General features: G+C 40.4%; 1 protein-coding gene across 2 annotated transcripts in view; it reads left to right on the top strand.

Annotated features, from left to right (window-relative positions):
• The window catches only part of LOC105277046 (lachesin), a 137,229-nt gene that overhangs the window by 10,455 nt on the left and 104,760 nt on the right, over window positions 1-22,014 (top strand). The window lies entirely within an intron of this gene.

Raw genomic sequence — 22,014 nt, 5'->3', positions numbered from 1 at the left:
TTCTTTTTTTCGCGAGCATCGCCCGATAGCCATTTTCGGGAAAAATTAACCGTTTGCTCGCGAGCGCGCAGCTATCGGGGAAATCGGGTCCAAAAAGAGGCCCTTCGCAAAAAAAAGGACGAACGTGACGGGGAAAATCGCTGACGAATGACAGAATTAAATCGATCAGCTTTTTTGATTGAATTCGATAGCGCTTGAAGCGCGTAGGAACGCATCCGCGTCGCAACGGTATAGTAATGGTATTGACGTGAGCATGCCGTTTTGTCGGACATTATTTTGCTCGTAACGGACTGGAAAGACTAGCGACGGAACAGAGACGGGGAAAGAAGGAACACATCCGGATATCTCTCAGAATCGCGATAACCGAGTTGGATATCCCAGCAGCAGCTCGATGCGGCAATCGGCGATGCATTAAAATCGTCGGAACGTCATATCGGTCGAGCAACGAGCTCGTGGATGCATTTGCGATCGCGGATACGTCACAATCGCGAACATTTCACCGTTTCATACGATTCTATTAGACGGCAGAGCGCACGTTAAAGGTCGTCTTTCGAAAATGCCTCTTCGCCACGAGAGTGTTCACGATCGAGCTGAACGTGAGATGGGATAATACCGATGCAGCGCGGTAACGTCGATCACGTTCTTGTAAAACAGCGATTACACCGCTGAATCGCGTCTCGCGTTACAATAAGGGGTGTCGTTATCGTTATTTCGTAGAATCATTTCTGCTGTATTGGTAATATTGTTCTATTTTACGATATTACTGGGCACGTATCTCTCTCTGGGAGTTGCAACGTTGTAAAATTGTATAAAATGAAGTAGAACAGGCCGTTAGATCTTTAGGACTTTATAGTCAGCGATTTTAACACACATGAAATTTTCAGTTTAATGTATTTTCGTAATGCTGTTATAAATTGATATTGCAAAATTCCAATGTTTACTTACCTGATTGTGAACGATGTCACGTCGAGATTATTTACACAATACAATGTACTTTTCCAAGTCGGACTGTTTTCCAGATGTAATTTCTTGATTTAATTATAAAATATTAGGAAGAGATAGATTTCCTATCGTTCTGAAATTTTTCCCGGACAAAAATATTTCGAACGTTTTCAAAGAAAAAGAGAAAAACAGAGACAGAATCGAGCGTAATGGGAAACAGAGATTCTTTGCGCGCTTTGCAGATAGGAGCTTGCCATTTTCGAATCACGAGTAGACGGAATTCGCTCGAGATCCGACGGGACTGAGAAAACGAAGGAAAAAAACATCGGAATTTAGAAAGAACCGATCCGGAAAAATTTTGGTCTAGACTTGAGAGGACGAATGTGTGATGCCGAAAATGCCGACGCGAGTGGAAATCTTGGTATTCTCTCTCTCCCTCTCTTCCCGTTTTCGGCGTTATAAATCTCTCGCCGAAAGTGCGCGGTCGAGAACGCGATGAATAGCCAGATGCTCTTTTCGGACGATTTCTCGATTTTTTGCCTCACTCTCGAATTTCTCTCGTTTTTCTTTCTGTCGTGCTTTTTTCGCGCACGCTCTTGCATTTCGCAGCTCGTCATTGATTCAGACGCGGTTTCTTGCTGCCAAGCCAAGCGACAAATTTGTTCTCTAATTAAGACCGTTAAGGAGATATTGGAGCTCGTTCGCAGAATGCTTTACGGGTTTACCTTCGTTCCGCCTCTTAAAGCCGGAGCTGTCATCTTGGAGATGCGCTCTCCCGGATGACGACAGACATCGTTCTATAATTTCTTATCGTTATTAAAACTACCTCCATAAGTACTCCTTTGTTTGTCAAGAAGACGTGATATATTGAAAATATTTTTAATTATCTTGTTTTGCGCCAAATTCTCGCAACGTCTCGAGCGAAGTGCATTCGGGATCGCGCTAAAAGTCAACCATAGAGAATCAAATTTTCAAATGTTTATCAAATATTGTCAAGTAAACATTTTCATACAAATATGACTTTTTCTCAGGCAACGAAAAGTTGATTAAACATTGTGACGGCTACGGAATTATTCAACACTCGAAACTCGTAAAGTTTCAAAGAATGCAATATCACTAAACTACTTCCATAGCAGATGATGCAATAACCGGCCATGTACATTTTATTTTCTCCATAGCAGCTATCTGTCAATGCAAAACTGAGTGAGATAATTAAATGTCAGATATTTTCACGCGTTTAATCCATTATACGTTCAAATTAAATTTCTCCAAAGTTGAATCGAAGTTTTTGCATGTAAGGATTAATATCTTTTCTCTATCTCTCTTTAACAAATTCGAAATACGTATAATTCAGTAAAATTCGCGCTGTTAAAATCTTTTTAATCGTAGGATTAGAAAAAAGACTACGATATATAGCGAGGCTTTCGCCTTGTTCTTCTGCACTCGTCTCATTGTTCAGCCGCAGTTTTATCCGAGAGATACCACCATGGACGGTCGCGTGTGCACCAAGACACGGGGTCGTCGCCAGATACAAAACGCAAATTACGAAATAATAATTCAACAATACGGGAACAATGGCAGGAGGTAGAGAGACGCACACGCGGCGCGTATTGCCATAGAAAAACGCAGTGGGCTCTTCCTCTTTCTCTCTCCATGCTGAAGCGTTATAAATTGCTCCATATGCACTGCATTAGAGTATAACGCGGCGGCTCAACCGCGCACCGGACGTACCGCGTATTTATTGCGATAGGTTTTCGGGGGCAAAACGCTGCCCGCCGAATTTATCGTCGTGCGCACAAAAACCACTTCCGCGTACCACCCTGCCTCTCTCACTCCCGCCCCCGTCGTCACTCGTGCCCTCGTTTTTTTAACCCTCCCTGTTTTTTCGCACCTTCACGGTGGACGTGCACGCACATGTGGATTTATTCCACTTCTCTCTGTCGCTCTTTCCTTACGCAGTGCGTCACCGCTTGTCGAACTATCCAAGTGCACAAAAATCTTGATTTTATTCTGACAGGAAAATTATTTTTTAAACACAGAGAAACGTGTGTTTGTAGTGCATTTATATTTTAAACAAAATTATGTACATGTGTGATATACAGATATAATACTTCTATTTCAGTATATTTAAACTTTACAAAATATTTAAACTCTTCGTGGAAAATAGTTTTTAAAACGTTTGGCATTTCACTCTTTATATATTCAACATTCACAGAATAAAACTTTTTCTTTGCTGTATTTAAAAAAGACATTTTTTAAATTACAATTCATACTCTGTTTAATTGCTGTAAATTGTTTTTCTATTTTTAAGGAATATTTATAAATCATACATACATAAAAGAGAAAAACGCTTCTTTGTACGTGTGAATATTGTTGTACTCGTTGTTGTTAATTTTGTTATTCTCACGATGGGCTCGTTAGTAATTTCCACCGAATGTTCCATTCGCTTTTCACGAACAATTATATCCAATCGTTCGTGCCGCGAGTTTTGAGAGATGTGTGTGCTATCGGACGCACCACTCGTGCAAAACGTTAACAACTATGATTCTTTCGTAACATCTGATTCAGCTCCAAAATAATCGGATTGTTTTGTATTGTTAAATATTTAACATTATTAAACACTGAAATGAATGCCGTATGATAAATAAAAGCTTAAACAATGTATAAAATCACTCGAATCCATTAAATAAATGCAGTAACGAAATTTAATAAAAATTATGATTAAATAAGTCAATGTAAATCAGATTAATATAAATTTATGTTGATCCGACGAAAATATAATTATATCTGAAAACGAACACAACACATTAAGGAATTTTCTATTCCTCTTCTTATCGGTTACAAAATCGTTTTGTTCTAAAACTTATAATACGTACAAAAAATTACATTAAAAAGTTACAAAGTTATACAAAAAGACAATAAAAATACAAACACTCTCTCTATATTTTTAAACAACAGTAAACAACGACGGAACCCAAGTACAGTTACGCTATAGAGATACCTGAAGTGGGTGGCAATAAAGCTGCCGAAAGCCGTAGGGCAATTACTTCGAATGGAAATGTCAAATTTATGGAATAGAAACGAGCGTCGCTCGCATCATTGGCTAATCAAGTAATCAGCAATGATTGTTGGCTCTGAGTCGCTCTTCCACAGAAAATGTTTTTTCATCGGATATAATAGTAAATTTTAGAAAATTGTAGCGATCATTTCATTTTGACTTAAATATTATACGTGACTTGCTAATATAATATGTACAAGGACTTGAAATCGGTATAATTAATCGATATAATTATTCATATTACTGATTCATATTACTTGTGATATAATACAATTACAATTGGTATTACCTGATGTGCCATAAACTAAATGTAATGTGATGTTAAGTTGGATATTATGCCAAAGAAATATTTTAGAGAAAGCAATTTTGTCCAGTATGAAATTAGAAAATTCCTCTTGGCATGTTAAATGTAGCGCGTAACGACTTTTCTCGGAAGACGGCACAAGCGACGATTGCACAGTAATATGACAATTAAAAATATATGTTTTCCTCGAATTTCAATCTCGTTATCAAGGCGTGCACTACTCTTTTCGCGATGATTATGTCTGATGAGTACGGCTGGACACGCCTTACGAAAGCGCATTCTTTTTCCATGGAAAATGGAACGAGTTTTCTCTTCGGTGCTTTTAACGGGTAAAATGCTTTCAGGATGCTCGATTTTATATATCTTTCTCCACCGCTTTTCCCTGGACACAACCCGAGCCGGTTGAAGCAGAGACTCGCGAGACTACTTCCATTCTCGGAAGAAACGTCTTGTTTCGATACAGATGAGAACGCTATTACTATGAGAATTATATAATTCCGTGAAATTATTCTCCAATATTTTCTTGTTACCATGTTTTAAAAATTTTTTCACGTTGATGATAAAACCTGAATTTAATTTAATTACAAGCTCCAAGCACCAGAGTGTCTGTAACTATAATCATAATTCTGCTTCTCTCGTAGTTGCATATCTCTCGCGATATGCAAACTCCTGCATATATGTAACTAGTATTTAGAGAAGTACAATTATATTTTTATAAAATTATATTCACGTTTGCTACATGCTACATTACATGCTACTTACATACTATACAAATACTAATTCTAGAAATTTAAACGCTAATGCCGCAAATTCAACAGTCCCATTGAACTTCCTTGAACAGACTACTACCTCTGAAAGCCTCGTTCTCAGATTAACGTATACGGAGAACTTTGTACGCATTCTCTTCAGTCTGGAGCGGTTAATTAGCTCGATCAATCTCGGCGCTAGGCCGGGCCATTTGCACGCGCCGCGAGATGAGGCTCTAATGTGCCCGTTACTGGGCCGAGATGAAATCTCTTTTTGCCGGGCTGCTTCGCGGACGGACGATGAGGGAATCGATACCATGATGATATTCGAGTGGCCGTATTCGAAATTCGAATTCCCCGGTGGACGATGGCACGACCGATTATCGGTGGCGACGAATCGCCGCCTGCATTTTGATGGTCCTCCCGCGTTATGTGTGTATGCCGAGTGATTAATGCGCGTGCCGATAGGCGCGAGCGAGCGAGCGAGCGAGCGGCCAGGCTCGTGGTCAACGCGCGAGGCCGGCCAATAATTTATTAAGATCCGAAAGGCGAAACAACCGCGTGCATCCCACCTGCTGTGCCGTCCTGATTCCCTGCGGTCCGTGTCCGATCATACGTCGGATTTATCCCCTGAAAGCGAAGACGGAGATTAGAGAGGAAGCTGATTCTCCAATTTGTAAAATTTCTAACATTAAAATCGATTTTTTTCTATCTATACATGACATAAAATAAGATGCTAGTTCTTCTCTGAATACTGTTCGCATAAAATTATTCATAGAATAATTTTCCATTATACGTAACATTATCGCATTCAGTCTCAATTTCGAAAGTTTTTGCCGTTCAAGTGACGTCTGTAAGAGCACCCTTCGAACTTTTTACTCTTTCGAGGTACTCCTGCATGATTACTCCGACTGATCTAATTCTGCGATAGCAAGCGCGGCGCTACATTAAAGACGCGGTTAAGAATCATCGGGGTACAGGCCCCGATTCGTCATTCGCGTCGCGTTCAAGTGCCGTTCGAGACACTTCCCGACTTAATCGCCGGGTCGAACGTTCGAGTACACTCAACGGAAGCGGGCGTCTCTCTCAGTACTCCACGACTGGAAACAATGGATTTCGTTTCGAGCACCGTTCCTTTTCCGGCAGTAGAAAGGCCAAGCGAAGAGTAGGGCTTGCGCGCATGCAGGGTACATTTTCATCCCGCATCTGGTCGTCTACGAGCGGGACATTCCTATTGTGCGGAACGAAATCGGTCCGCTTTACGGAGGGAACATACGAGGAAACGAACAGATACGTGCGAGGATTGCTTTTTTGACGTAACGTTGTTTGAGATTGAAAGAAACGTAAAGATCTCTTTATCAATTTTTATCTCGATTTGTATCCTGCAGTTCTGCGTTAAATAATACTTCACTGAAATAATTCTTTCATTACTTAAGTTGCAAATGACGCTAGATATAGCACCGAGATATATAATTGAAATATGTGTATAACATTTTTTCCACTCAGCTTTGATAAGTTGAAGACAAGGATTAAAATGTGGAGCATAATTGGCCATGCGAGTACTTCGAATCGCACTTTTGAAATAATATTTCTCTCCGGATTTCAAAGGTCGATTCACGTGCAGGCTTGGCACGGTTTAACATCGCAGAAAAATTCTCTCGCCGCGGTTGATGACGCGGATAATTCGGCAAGAGATTTCACCGTTTGAAGCCGAAGGTTCTCTCGGATCACGGAATCTAGCGGCTCGGATATTTTCTTCCTGCGTTTGCTCGTTTACGAGCGAGACACTCCCATTGCGCGCAACGATCCTACTTTGGGAATATGTTCCCTCCAGTCAGGAACGTACAAGCTGGCGATACGACGTAACGCCAGAGAGACTTTTTTCTTTTTAACTCAAAAAACATCGTTTTGCCTTGATCCGCTTTCGTAGTGAATGGTTCCTCCGAAATAATCGAGATCCAAGTCAGCGATTCGATGAAAAATTAATTATGTTGCACGTTCTTTCAAGCTGAAAAAATATGAATTTTAATTAAGTAATATTTAATTAAATACTTTGTTACATTAATTAAGTACTTTGTTACACAGTAAATAATTATTATGTACCTTCATTAAACATTGCTACGTTATATTCTTTAAAAAGCATAATTTTCTACATTATTATCTAAAGTCTCTTACAAGTGAATTGATGTTTATGATGTTTGTGTATAATATGTGTGATAGCATTTTATTAATACCGCTGTTAAATGTTTCAATGATCATTAAAGCTGCTCGCGTTTAAAATTGCTCGCGCGACGGCATAATATTAAATCGCGAACCGCGTGTGCGCATACTGATATTCATTTATCCGCACGTAGTTAAATAATTCATTTGGCAGGCCACTGGCATGTGTAACTGCTGCTCATTTGATCAACAAAAGATGAGTACCCCGTGCCGATACAGAAGTTTCGCATCGGCTAACGAACGCGTATCCCGTTGCATCGTTATACCGATGTTTACTTGGTGCAACTCGGTAGTACACTTGGGTGTGCGCGTATTAACGTAATTTAGATATTAATAATTACACTGTGATCTCAAGTATATTCGTTGTTATTGATGTGTACATGTTGAATTGCATCCAAATCATCGATAACTTGTCAAAACGTCATTTGCACTAGTTTCGAACGGAACGCCTGTCACGTCAAAGCAAAATTGCAATCGGCACTTCTAATTACCAATCGTGACGATTCGCAATGTTTGTATTATTAATACAATTTCCAAGTCGCATGAATCGGACTTTTTTTTAATCGATCATCTGCTATAGAATTCCACGTTTCACGCGCGTGTCTCTCGAATGTCGTCACAATTTTAATTATTTAATTAATTATTTAATGTCATGAGGTTGTCGACGAATTCGCCATTGATTTTTGTTTAGGAATAATTTCAGGGGAGCCTCTCTCGTAAAAGCTCAATTAGGTGTCCTCGTTATCGCGCCCGAAGGCACGAAAAGGACGTTGGCAGCATTTCCCCGAGGTTATACGATCTATTCAGCAGCTGGCCGTACCTCTGCCAGCTTTACCCAGGCAGGCTGATCCCATCAGAAGTTTCCAGTGTGTTTATAATCCACTAATCGCCCGCTTTTCCTAGCACAATTTAAAACTTTTCCTCGATGCCGTTATCCGGGGTGCCTGTTCTCCAGCTCCTTCAACTCCCCTCGACGTCCCCCCGCGCAGGTCCTTTTCCTCTCATAGCCCGACTTCATTTTGCGGCTCATGGGTCGCCGAATTTCACGGACTTGATTCTCTCGGTTTTAAGAGACTTGCCCGCGGAAAGCGAACGGGGGTCATCATTAAACGATTTGCATTCCTCGCTTATAGTTGATGAAGTTATTTCGGCGTCCCGACATGTTTGCGAAAGAAAGTTGCACAAATATCTTATGTGCGGCAAGCATACGGTGAGTGGAGAACGTTTGGTGCAGATAGGAAGTTTAAAAATATCGTAGCCTTGAAATGAGAAATTTCAGTAATTATGAAATTTGAATGTCTAGTTGAAAGCAATTAACATAATTATTTCTTTCTTTTTAAATGCTGATATTTTTGCTTCTCTAATGATTCTCTAGTTACACAGTAATTCACATGTAACTGTCACTAAATAATTTCTATAAACTGTAATCTCGCGTATATGTTCGTCAATGGCTCATACAGAAGGATTATCTCGCTATTATTATCTCGTCTTGTCAAGAGAGCCGAAGCCACGTTTGTATCGAGATAACCGTGCGATATTAAATCAGTTACCGGGCCAATGTAAACGCGAAAGCGATACGATCGGAGTGGAGGATGTTTGAGAGGATGTTTATTCTGAAATTGCACTTTATCAAGCCTACAATAACGATCCATCGCAGAAGAACTGGGCAAACTGAAAGATTTTCGAACGGATGTGAAATCGCTCGAGAAGGCAAATATAACGGCGTCTATCATAAAAATGAGATATTTTACCTTTTCTGTTATCGATTCCGATACGTTATTTGCACGCGAGTTATTACAATTGGGTGCCTAGCACAGACTGCCATAAAAAATTTTCCGGCTTTTAGCCAAGTTTAAATGGTTATCTTAAACTTTGGCTATTCTTCGGGATAAATTTAAATTTTACTCTGCAAACATTGCGTCATGTTTATAAACGATCAATTCGCACTCATTTTACACGTCAGCGAACCCTCATGAAAAATATAAATGATAGATAAAATTTCGCAATATTCGGCCGTATCCCCTTTTGACATTACAAAGATTATATACCTGTGAGAAAGTACCTGCGTGAATTTACGTTCGTTGCGAAAAACAGAAAAAATTTGCGACCAGGAATTGCTGGTTTAAATAAACACAGAAAACTCTGGTTGGGTCTAAACCTAAAGAGACATGATTCAAAAGAACGGTGCTGCGTCGGGCGCTTTTTGCGCTATATTTAAGGTGTTAAATGACGCGCAGCCAAAATCAACGACATTATGGGCATGAAAATGAAAGCACGCCAAAAGAGAGGACGCACACTGTGCGCGCACGAACCCCAGTCGGTGAGTTAAGGAAGGTGGGGTGATTGTGTTTTCTTGCCTTTCGCGATATACTAATTCGATAAAAGACACGCTCCAGGCTCTGGCGAAAATCAGTTTAGTCGCGTAGGCGCGAGTTGAAAATTGTGTTGCTCGCTAAGGGTGCAAATGAGGAGCGCGAAGAAGACGGCGGGAAAAAAAGCAATAGACAGTTCGAAAAACATGATACGGAGAAGACTTCAAGTGTACAATCAAACTGTCATTCTGTAAATTTAATTTATTTTTTAGATAAACGGAAAAAAGGTAAAAAAACATCTTTAATAAATCAAACGAGAAATACGAAAAATAAGTTACATTAATGTGACAAATAAAATGTAACAAAAAAATAAGGCAACTTAAATCGAAATACTTTAGGTATGCGATATTTACATAGTACATACTTTAAAGTAAGTTACTATAATTAATGTTACAATTATTAGGTTATTGATTACCTACTCTCACAACAAGAACGAATTAAGCGCGACGAGTTCGAGATGCAGCGTATTCGAAAAAGTACTGACGATAATTGCACGACGAAAGACGGTAAGACGGAAAGGGCGAGGGTGAACCGTCGATGCGCCCTTCGAATTCTCGAGATGGGATGTGGCGGGCGTTTCAAACGAAGTCCCGTAGAATGAATCATTTTATTTCACGGCGGGGCGAACACGTCGGTCACAGGGACGAGGATCCTTTCAGGGTTCGGCATACGAATACGCGTATCCGGCGTTCCGTTCGGAAGGGAGGGCGACGAGCGTCCCGTCTGTACTCGTGCTAAACGTGAAATTGTTCCGCGAATCTCGGCCGCCGGAAAAATCGCTGATGCGTAGAACACGTCCGTGAAGCGAATCTCGTATGCGCCGCTTTTCCGTCGTCGAGATAACCGGCCGCGCGGATTTGCGCCCTTCCTGGGCGTTATCCGTGAATGAATAACGATTCGAAGATCGTGATACGCTTCGGGTGACCGACGGTTACGCGCATGCCTTACGGGTATGCCTAGAATTTGGCAAGAATCAAGCACCGTCGATTGCGTATTCCTTTTTATTTGCTGGAACTGGCATCATATTATCGTTGCCACATTGGAGTGTTATTTATTGTCACGCACAAATGCGCTTTAAATAACCAGATGGAGGGACATTATGGTCGTAGTGTCGCCGCACGTTTAGTGCTGGACACGGCCGACTATAATTCTAACCATTTATTTGCGTTAAATATGTACAACGCACCATACCGGTGAAATTTATGTGAAGCAATCGTGCTCGACGCTGAATGCACTACTACACTGCCAAGTATTCAAGTATTGTATTTAACATTATGTGAATATTTAAATCATCAGGGAGTGAGTAACGATTCTTCAATAATTAATATTTCTTGATGCATAATATCTGATATGGAGAACTAGTGTTAAAGAGGACGCATCGAATCGCTTAAAAATATCGTGCGACGCGTTACGTGCTTTTATCACTGCGTTCAGGAAATCGAGCCGAGGTATCGCGCGTGTCAACCGGTGGGTTTTAATCACGACGACGACAGAACAATTTGTGGCAATTCGGTTCCGCCGGCAAGGATACCGCGCGAAAAGCGATTCGGCTGAATTCGCCCATGCCGGACGTCTGCATCGACGGGTATAATCGAATTTCGGGCTAATTTGTTCGGTCGCGAACGCGATCTTTTGTGCGCGCTCGCGTTTATTATTACGTTTGTTTCGCGTATCACTCACACGGACAGTTTCGATTCGATCCGACCGTTCCGAGTCCATCAATCCGACGCAATTCACTTCGCTCTTGCTCGCGTCGATCATTTTGTCCACGCGATCTTCCATTGTCCAGCAGTTTTCGCGTCCCGAAGCGGAAGTGGAGCGAGATCGAGAGGAGGAGAACGTTGAGCATTTTGTGAAAAAGGAATATTCGTCCATCAAATTGTTAGAATGAAAGTGCGGCGCGTGAATTCATCCTTAACTCGTTCAATGTTCCGATCGAGAGAGGAATCTGCTAAAATAATATAGATATATATGATTACAAAATTATAAGAAATTGTAATAATAATAATAATAATTGCAATCGGCATCTAAATAGATATTTTAAAAGATACGATATACCTCACAATTTTGTGAAGCAAGTGCTTAAGATGCCAAAGAACTCATTCTGATCAGATCTAAGTAAGAAAAGGAAATAACCACGCGAGTGTCACAAAGATTTGCAAACTGTCCTTCGTGTCCCGTTTCTCGAACGGAAGTTTGCCATAGGTCTCTCAGCTGTTCTTTATCCGCGATTTTCTCAGCTGATTCGGCAGCCCTTCAAAAGCGCCGGTCGCGCAGATTAATTTTCGCCGGGAGTAACGAACTGAGGAGAGCAGAAAGAGAAAGAGAGGGATCGGTGCAGCAACCCCTAAGCGTTCTGTTCTCGCGAAACGGCATTCGATGCTTTATTGGTTAACTTTATTCATTGAAACGTTACTCTCTGGCCCGCAGTCGGAACGCAATGCTGTAGAACAATCGATATGCTTCCCTCCCCTCTCTCTCCCTCTTTTCTTCCCCTCCTTCTCCTGTAGTGGTTGCATAGTTTGCGGATCTCTATTTCCGTACCGGTTTATCCCTCTTTCTCTCTCCTTTTCTGCCTTTGCTCTTTTCCTCTTTGTTTCACATTCTGCAGCTTTTAAAACGGCGTTACAACTCCGCTGTTCCTCATCTGTTTTGAAAAATTAGGACAGCATGCCACGGCGTGATCTTACGAGCCTTTCCAAAAGCGGATCCTTTGTGCGTCCGACAGTCTGTGTAAATTGGATTTTTGCCACGGCGTGCAAGCACGAATACGCCACCTCGTAAGAGAATGCAAGCAAAAACGATTAACATCGGTACTCACAACCGAGCAACGAATCTCGAATGCGTCTGCACTCACCAGGTTTTTATTAACTAGCGTTTCCCACTTTGTTCGATAAAAAGGAAGCTCAAACGGGAAGCTTACCGGCGAAATTAGAAATTTTTTCGAGCGCATTTGTATCTTCCTTCAACAGCATGATTCCAGTCTTGCTGATGCGATCACGACGCCCTTTGTAATATCTCTACAGACTTGTAAGCGTCACGCATGCAGCACGATGCGTCTTTCAAGCTTCAATTTCGGATAATTATTGCGTTTGTTGCGACGGAAGATTGCGCGTTGTCGTAAAGTCAGTCCTAAAAGGCGGAAGGTAAATTCGAGTCGCAGGAAGTCAAGTGGCTTTTATCGTGCGCACTGAGTTATTACGCTCCACAAACACGAAGGAATACTTTCTTGATAACCATAACGCGATCCCGCTGTGCCATTCCTCGTATATCACGAACACCCCATCGTGCCTGCCGCGCTTCGCGCGACCGTGAGCGCTCGCTCCATCCTCGGGGCGATGATCAGGAAGCGAGCTACGTGCTCGACATCTTCAACGCTTCCCAGAGATTCCGGAGGATTTCACGCGCCTCAGATGGGAGTTTCAACCCTTTACCCTCCCGTCCCGACCCTTCTCACCTCGTACAGAGTCAATTCCCGTGGCGCGTGGAATTTATTTTGGCAAGCTTTCTCGCGCGTGCACTCGCGCGAACGTGAGACGATCTAAGACGCACCACCGATACGCTTCAATGGCACGATCGCGGCTCTCGCTGTGATGTCTATCTTCGATTAAACAAATCGAGTGAAGAATAAATCTGTTCCCTTTTGTAACAGAAGATGATTGAAAATGTTTTTATGTGGATTATGAATCTTGATTTTACAATTTGGTTGTAACTACTACTACTCGTTTAGTGATTAATTCATTCTTTATTATCTCGGATAGTTTTGCAATATTCTGTATATCGCTGTTTGCGCTTTACGGCGCGACGGATGGATTATTAGAAATTAATTTACAATTTGTAGGATTGGCTATTCCATTTGTCTGTGAGTGGAATTTTCATTCTACGTGTCCGACAATACGCGTTCGCCGAGTATAACGAGTGATGTGTGCTTCATTCCTCCATGTAAATTATAATACGCCACCGTTACTGATTGACTTCGGCTTTATGATTAATGTCTGCGTATTCGCAGTTAATTCAGCGCGCCATGTAGGCGATCGCCGCGTTGCCGCCGCCGAGTGAAAATTCGAACGGCAATAAAGCTCGATTTGCACATGCTGAAGTCTGGATGAATAATCGGATCATATGCCTATTGATCCATCTACATATTTCAGTTATATTAGATGTAATGACCGACATATTTCGAGGCACATCGTTGCCATTCCCGTCACAAAACAGTCCGTACGATAATGCTCAACAATCACCGAGTCAGTATTAATAGCGCCAATATTTTATATTTTGTATTTTCCATGCCATATTTTGTACTAAACATGATTCTCCGATTTTCATTTAGTGTTAATATCGGACGCTGCAGAAGTCCAATTGGGATTTAAATAACGATATTTTCAGCATTAAATAAATGACTTAAATGGGGATGTGAAAAAACATATATATATATGTTTATATATATGTACACCACACACAAATAATTTCGTGATAGGATTTCTCTTCTAGCCGCTTATAGAATCGATCGAGCAGTTCATATTCCATTCTGATACGAATTTTAGATACATTCGCAAAGCATTTTGAAACATGAAACGTATCTACATTTGTAATATTTAGTAATACAGAATTTTAGTGAACGTGATATTGAAGCGCGCTAATTAGGAGATATTTCTTTTGAAAGATGAAGAGGAAGAAGTATGAGAGAGATCGCATTGCTCGAGGCGAATGCAGCGAATTGATTGAATTTATCTCGTTATTCGAGGCTTGCTGGGTATTACCTATAGGAATCGAACCACAGGAACAAAATAATAATGAGACTATTGATCCAATCGTGTCAGAATTTTACTACTATGTACTGGGAAAATGGTGGAATTGCTGTTTCCCGACTCCCACGATTGCATCTGCAAATATTGTTTTATTACAGAGATGACTTCTCGCTTTGTTATCTTCCAATATTACATTTTCACTTCCTTTCGTACTCGTACGAGAAACGAATATTAGTTTCATAATTTCCACATTACCTTGATGCATATTTTAACAATTTAAGAGATATAAAAAACATAATTATTAATAATTATTAAACATGTAATACACTATCAGACTATCAAAAAATCTAGATATAATAAATAGAATTTTGTAAAAATATTAACAATAAAATTATATGAATTCTTTTAAGTATTTCACGAAAAATAGAAAAACTCTTTTTAATAGAGTAACTTTATTAAACGTTTTTTTAAATTTCGATCAAAAAGAGCTGTTGAATGAATCGGCAGAACAATACTTTTAAATTGATGTTCCACTCGAGAATGTTTTATACCTCTCGAGAATGCATTAGTCCCGCGAATCGAGCATTGGCTGCATCGCAGCGTCCGCATTACTCGGGCAACCCTATCGCGTCAAGCGCACCCTTATACCCGCAGCGTATACTTACAACGGTATCGATACCTATCATCCCCCTTCTGACTTTCGGTGCCCTCGGGAAAGGGGGGAAAACGTGATGGTTGGCAGATGGATCCAGTGGATTCGCTCGAGCTGATCGCAGCCGAATCGGTGGCAAAGGGGATGAGAGGAGCCGTCCTGTCGTGTAACGTTACGGTGGATTTTGGCCGCGCGAGAGGTAGGAAGTTGCGGACTCGAAGCTAGACAGAGACAGGATAAGAGAGACAGGGAGAGAACGAAGAGAGAATGCGCAGACAGCCTCTCCGGAGGGGTTGCAGCGGGGTTCGAGGGGTAACAGGTCGGATGTCCGGCAGTCCGTCACCAGCTATCCCCCGGTATCTCCGGCGTGGCCCGCCGCGACCGGTCATATCGCCGGGCTACATAACAAGTCCTGAATATGCATATATTCGATGGTATAGGACACCAGGCAATGCTCGAACCTGGGAGCTTACGCGCTTCCAATTGCTTGCATTTCTTGTATATCGGGTCTGCAACAATGATGATTTTTTAATTTTAATAGTTGCTGCGGAGGCATTTCGTGACGAGTATGGTCCTGGCGCGATTAATATTCATAGTTATAACAATATTTAATTATTTGTATTAAATAATTATTTAATTAATTATTCGTGTATAGAAACTACAAATTTATGTTATTTTAATATATTTATACATGGTAAATAAATATTTGCACGTAGTACGTTGAGAAGTGGTGAAGAAATCACGTAATCTGTTTTAGGCCTTATAATGCTTTAGGATTTTATTATTCATGTGAGATTCGAAGCCGTTTGTAATCCATTGGATAATGCATTCCGAGGCAACCTGCTTTCCTTGCTTATTCTCCGAAACTGCCTTTGAATACCTTCACCCTCGACTCCGACACGTCCACATGTACGTAAATGCGCGTACGCGCGCGCAGCACTCGAATGGAAATTCCTGAAACTCCAATCTTTGACTGTGTCGAAGTTAAAACAAATCTTGAAAAAGTTAAAGGAATTCCGAGTCACTTTCCTCACGTTTTCAGAAACACAGTTCAGTTGTCGAATATCCCTAGCATCGGTTACCTCCTCTTCTCGCTTTTCCTAAACAATTTAGAATTTTTGCGTTCCATGCAAATCGACATGCAAATGAACTTACGCTATTACAGAGCCGTAATTACACAAGACATCATTTTTGTACCTGACGATGATTGAAATACCGACCATCAAAGAGAGCCGAGCCGTTTCTGTGCAGCGCACAGATTTATATGCATATTCCCTCACATACAGACACACATCGTCAAATATCAACTCCTGTACAAACACGTGGTCACGCGCGTGCAAACTCATCCCTTCATCCCTTTCCTCCCTCCCGCCCTGTCACCTTCTCTCCCTCACGCCGTTCCTCTCCTCCACTTGGCCATCGTCGAAGCACCATTGATGCCAGTTCACTGGCTGCCAGCATACGGATTTATGGGAATGTATACGTCGGTCGCTCGTATATTCGTGGATTTTGACGTATCGCGTACATTAGGGAAATTCTAATTACCTGACCGACTCGTCTCCTCCCTTCTCCCCTGCGTGCACACACACACACACACACACACACACACACACACACACACACACACACTCTGAGGGCGCGAAGCTTCCTGCGGCAAAGGAAATACGGTGCCCTGGTACCGACCAATGGGTCTGTCCTTCGCGCTCTATTGACGTTCTCCGTCTCTCTGCCCTTCGACCTATCTATCTTCCGTCGACTCTGCCTTCCGGTATCTCCTTTCGCAACGCACAGTGTCTAACGTTCCCGCATAATCGGCTAGCGCTAGGTTACTATGTCGTCTCTGTGTGTTAGCCCCTTGAAATGAACGGATCCGCTCTTTCTCTCTCCGTTTCTCTCTTCCCACTCTCTCTTCTATGTTCTGTGTTCACCCTTATGAGTGTTCTCCTTGCTTTCGCAGACGGCAATACGATCTGTCTTATTTTCCTTTCAATGTAGCATAAAACTGGGATTAGATTATGATAGCTGGGATAACTCGGTCCCACAACGAAGATTCCTCAGTTAGTCAGTGTCATATATATTAATCAGAGAATTCACATATGAAATGTTTCATTACCCATTAAATCCGTAGATGATGTACGGTTATTTAAGCTTCGGTGTTATCTTACCGCAATTATGTTACTTACAGGAATGTAATTATTGATTACATTGCTGTAATAATTATTGATTACATTACTATAGAACAGTCTTATTATGCGGAAAATATCGTCAAAAGTATCGTGCATTATATTTAAACAATATCATAACGGTGATCTACACGCTGTGCTTGTGAGACGTACATGGTTATCAATTCGAGATCGCCACATCAGCAACCGAACGCAATATTTCGTGCAGTTCGCGGCGCATCATAATACCATCGACGGTGTTTGAGTTTCGTTAATCCAGTGACTATCAAAATAGCGGTGTGATTGACCCGCGTAATGTGGCTAATTTTGCGTATCGAGTCCGGCCGTCCAGTAGTCGGATGAAAATGCGAGCGCTACCGCGTCAATAGGATTTAATGGAGCTGTACTACGGCCGTTCTCGTCGGCGGATGGCATCAAAATGCGAGCGGAAGTGAATATCCAGGATCTAATGTATACCATGCAATCGTTTGTGCCGATCGAATGCCTACAGTACTATCGGTTCCTGTCGGAATGCCGGTAACACGCGCGCGCGCGCGCGCGCGTGTGTGTGTGTGTGCGCGCATAAACATCGCTTGCCTTCTAATAAGCGATGATAATCAAATTTCCTTCAGCTGGAGTGAATCCGAAATGTCAAAATTGATAACATTGAGTGGTTATTTTAAGAATTGTCTGAAGAAAAAAGATACAAGACAAAAATTTTCTTCTTCTTAAATCCAGTATCTTTACGATATATATATCTTGATTAATTAATTTTATATCTTTACGATGTATCTTGATTAATTAATTTTCGGCTCGTCGTGGACACATTAGCCTGAGTAATACAATAAGTCCATCTTTGAGCAAATCGCATACATTCATGGAGTTGCTGAAATCTACGAGAGCGTATAGCAAGCTTTCTGTCTGGAATGTCTGTTGCGATGCTGAATGGGTGGTCGATCGTTCCGCTACGCGAGCATATTTTATCGCGTAAAATCGTTGCTGCGGTTTCCCTAAAAGTGCTATTAGCGGGCCGCAAAGTGCCATCCTAACAGGCTCAAGTAAGTTTGTCGAACGACCATAATTTACGGCGCATTTGTCCGCTATGGAACCGTGACGCGCGTTATGCCCGAACTGCACAATTTTGGGGAAGAAACACAGGCGCAATCTGAGGGAGACGCTTGATATCAAAATTAATATAAGCAATAACCGCTTGAATACCGTAAACTTGTACAAGGCATCATAATGCCTTAATCACCGCATCTTAAAAGTTTCAATCTTTTAAAAGGTTTTTTTTATTTATTTTATGTACAACTGAGATTTGACATTACAATATAATTTAAACACATACAATGTAATTTAAACACATTTTATAATCGGTAAACGAACAGCTTCTTAGTGAGATGCTAACGCGCGCATAGATAATGAAAATCTTTTCGGCCTCCTTGGTGTTTGCCATTCGCCGCTTCGTGCCATGCAAATGGGATATCATGGCGCTGTTAACGGCTTTGAATGCGAACCCGCTGTTGTACGCGGCGATGATTACGTGTAATACAACGTGTATCAAATTGGGAGAACGTCATGCTGCGCTTCGAAACGCGAAGGCAATTGCATCGCCAACACTACCTTAATTTTGCGTTAAAGGCATTGATTGCGTGAATAGCTACTTGATGGGGATAGAAAGTCGGTACGACAAGGAAACATTAATTAAAATTGGTAATATAAATACACATAGAGGTATGTTTTCATAACAGAAAATATATTTTGTGTATATTTATATAATGTATATACTTTTATGCAGTAATTATTCTTATATTACATCTATTAATAATTTCATTATTAACTCTCGCAGCAAGTTAAAAAGAAATTTTTATTTATCTTCTTAATAGCTGTTTAAAAGTCTTGTAATTAAATTTATATAATCATAAACTTATATCTCCTTACTCATACTAGTATGAGGACAATATTAAATAAATAATATTTGTGAATTTGATCAAAGTTTCACGACTATCTTTATTATAAGCCTCACACGATACGAATGGCTGAAAAGCTCTTTTCCATGTCTTAGTCTTTCTAACTCGATCCATTTTGCGTACGAAGTCTCTCACCATGGGTTTCCCGCGTGTGCATTTTATTGTGTGGAATCGCATTGGCCACAGTTTCCGCAGTAGCACCATTAGTGGGCCGCGGAGGATCGTCAGTGCTCGCCTGCGGGGCTTTGCCGTTGCGATTCTGAAAACTTGAACGGTAGCAATAACAATTTGCTGGAGCTACTGAACTCGCCGAATGGTCCCACGTGGATGCGAGCAAATCGGCCGGCGAGATAGACGAAATAAATCGCCGCCAGGTTTATTTTCACTGTTTTAAACAGTTATGGTCTCTTAAGTAATCGACTGGCTGGAAATTAAGCGGGAAGTGTTTTCGAAATAACCTGTTGAATAAAGTGAATAAAACAAAAGTTAAACAAAAGGAAGAAGGGAATGTTTTAATCCCATTATTGGAAACTGAAATTCCATTACATTTATCACAATGTAATTTGCATAGACATATACGATATGTAATAATACAATTTTTCTGATACGAGAAGGTGTAAAAGAATAAAAAAATATTTTATATTTAGAAATTGTCGAAAACAGCGTTGTGCATGCATACTATGTAAGATAGTTAATAATAGTTTGCGACAGTATAAGTAGCAGCTAGTTACAATATTGCAGAGCGCAGTTCATAATCAAGAGGCGCAATCCAGTGCACCTCGTTGATCAAAACGGTAAATCAACGATTCACGGATCTCATCCTCATAGTGATAACACGTTCAAGCATACGTAAGTTCACACGTTAATATCTCGCTCCTCTACGCTATGTATTACATGCATGAATATAGGATAACTTACTATAAATGGGTAATGAAGAACGAGAGAGTTCTAACTCAAACTTCTAACTCAAGAACGCGAGAATTATAGAATTAAGTTTATTCACTTTTTAAAAAAGATATATTAAATCGAATTTAATTTCATTGATGCTCTTTTTTAATACATACATACGTTATGACAGCATATGCAATAAACATAGATATACGCGGAACGTAGCAAGCAGATGATCAGTTTTTGTTTCATGTCGATACGTCAATTTTTCACCAAGTTATGGCATTCCGAAAATCCGGTACGCACGTTGTTTACAAAAGCGACAAACACGTGTACGCGCACACGATCTATTATGCAATTATTACGTGACGCTCATCAGCTGATCAGCTGATTAGAGGTAACGAGAGTAGTTTTTCGGCGCGAGCACGTGCAGTGATCGAGCAGCAGTCACGTGGTCATGTCATCAGTCAGCTTTCCTGCTATCGTGATTACAAATCGATATAATTATCAATATCTTTGCACTAAAAAATCACACCGATGTGAAACAAATTTCATTGGAAAGATAAGACTCTACGAGACAAAGTCCATTAAAAATTATACATTCCTGCTTACATATACAATAGTATTAAAATCAAGGCAACTATGTTATTTCTTAATTATATAATAATATCTAAAAATTTTTATTTTGTATGATATGTGCGCTTTCATGATATAAAACACTCGTGTTATAAAGTATCATCTGACAATAAATTGATGTTAACGCGATGACAACTATATAATATCGATTTTCAATATTAAATAATTTTGAGAAGTGATAATAAAGTGATAATAAAATGCAATACATACATGTCATATTTCAGCTAAAAAAGTGGCATGAAAATATAAAGGCAAATAAAGTTTCGTTTTAGTAATTTCAATTATTCGTGTGTCAGTACTCATTACTTCACATAAGCTATTGCCAAATGCGAATAAATGATCGAAAATTTTGCGATATAAAATATTTAATACATAAAAGTGTCCAGAAGGGAAGTTACACTTGTTATTTTATCATTTTCCAATGCTGTTATTTTTTCCTCTGTATCAACTCGTTTATACATCAGAAGCAGTCTGTCTCTACGTTTCTATGCAGCCTGAGAAATTACGCTTTAACATCGCGTATTGATTGCACATCTGATATATCTGGCTATAAATTAATAATTATTGACCATCCAAGAAAAAGCGGATGTCGAGTGCAACATAGACGGGAATGAGTCACCGCAGTCGTGAGTGGAACCTCAATGAAGAGATTATAAGCTCAATTCTTTGCGAAATAGTCACGTACTGACGTGAAAAAACATAAATAACTGCAGTCTGTTAAACTTTAATAAGAAATCAATATTAATTGATGATAATCAATGTTAAAAATGCCATTTTATTATTCTGTAATCGTCCATTTATAAGAACATCTATAAATAAATATCTATAAATACGATATACCAAAATTAAATGTTTAAATACATGTTATATTAATACTGTTGCAGCGTACATATATGAATAAAGTAGTGTCTTTAATGATAATTAAAACATTATATCGCGCTGATGTATGCATGCCTGAAACGTTTTCGTATGTGAACATTCGTTTCTCTCTTCTAAACAAGATCTGTCCGCCCTCTGTTTCTCTTTTCTCATTTACCCTCGGAGCCATTCTGCTCAACAGGGCGTGAGCACGTTAATCAGTGGTACGTTATTCGTCCCGGGCTGGGCATCGTCGTTACAACGGAGTGGAGTCGAAAACCGCACGTCGGAGTCGCAACGAGCTATCGATCGCGCCATTGGCAAGGCGATCACGTAGCTAGCGAATTTATTCGTCCACGGCGGGACATAACTGCGAGCTCACCCGCCATATAACATTATCATATAGTTATTTTATGATAATATGGCTGAAGTATATTCGCAAGAAACGTATCATTCTC

This window comes from Ooceraea biroi, chromosome 3 (genome assembly GCF_003672135.1).
Source record: "Ooceraea biroi isolate clonal line C1 chromosome 3, Obir_v5.4, whole genome shotgun sequence".
Lineage (NCBI taxonomy): Eukaryota > Metazoa > Arthropoda > Insecta > Hymenoptera > Formicidae > Ooceraea > Ooceraea biroi.
The sequence above is the reverse complement of the archived record's forward strand: the minus strand, read 5'-3'. Positions and strand labels throughout refer to the sequence as shown.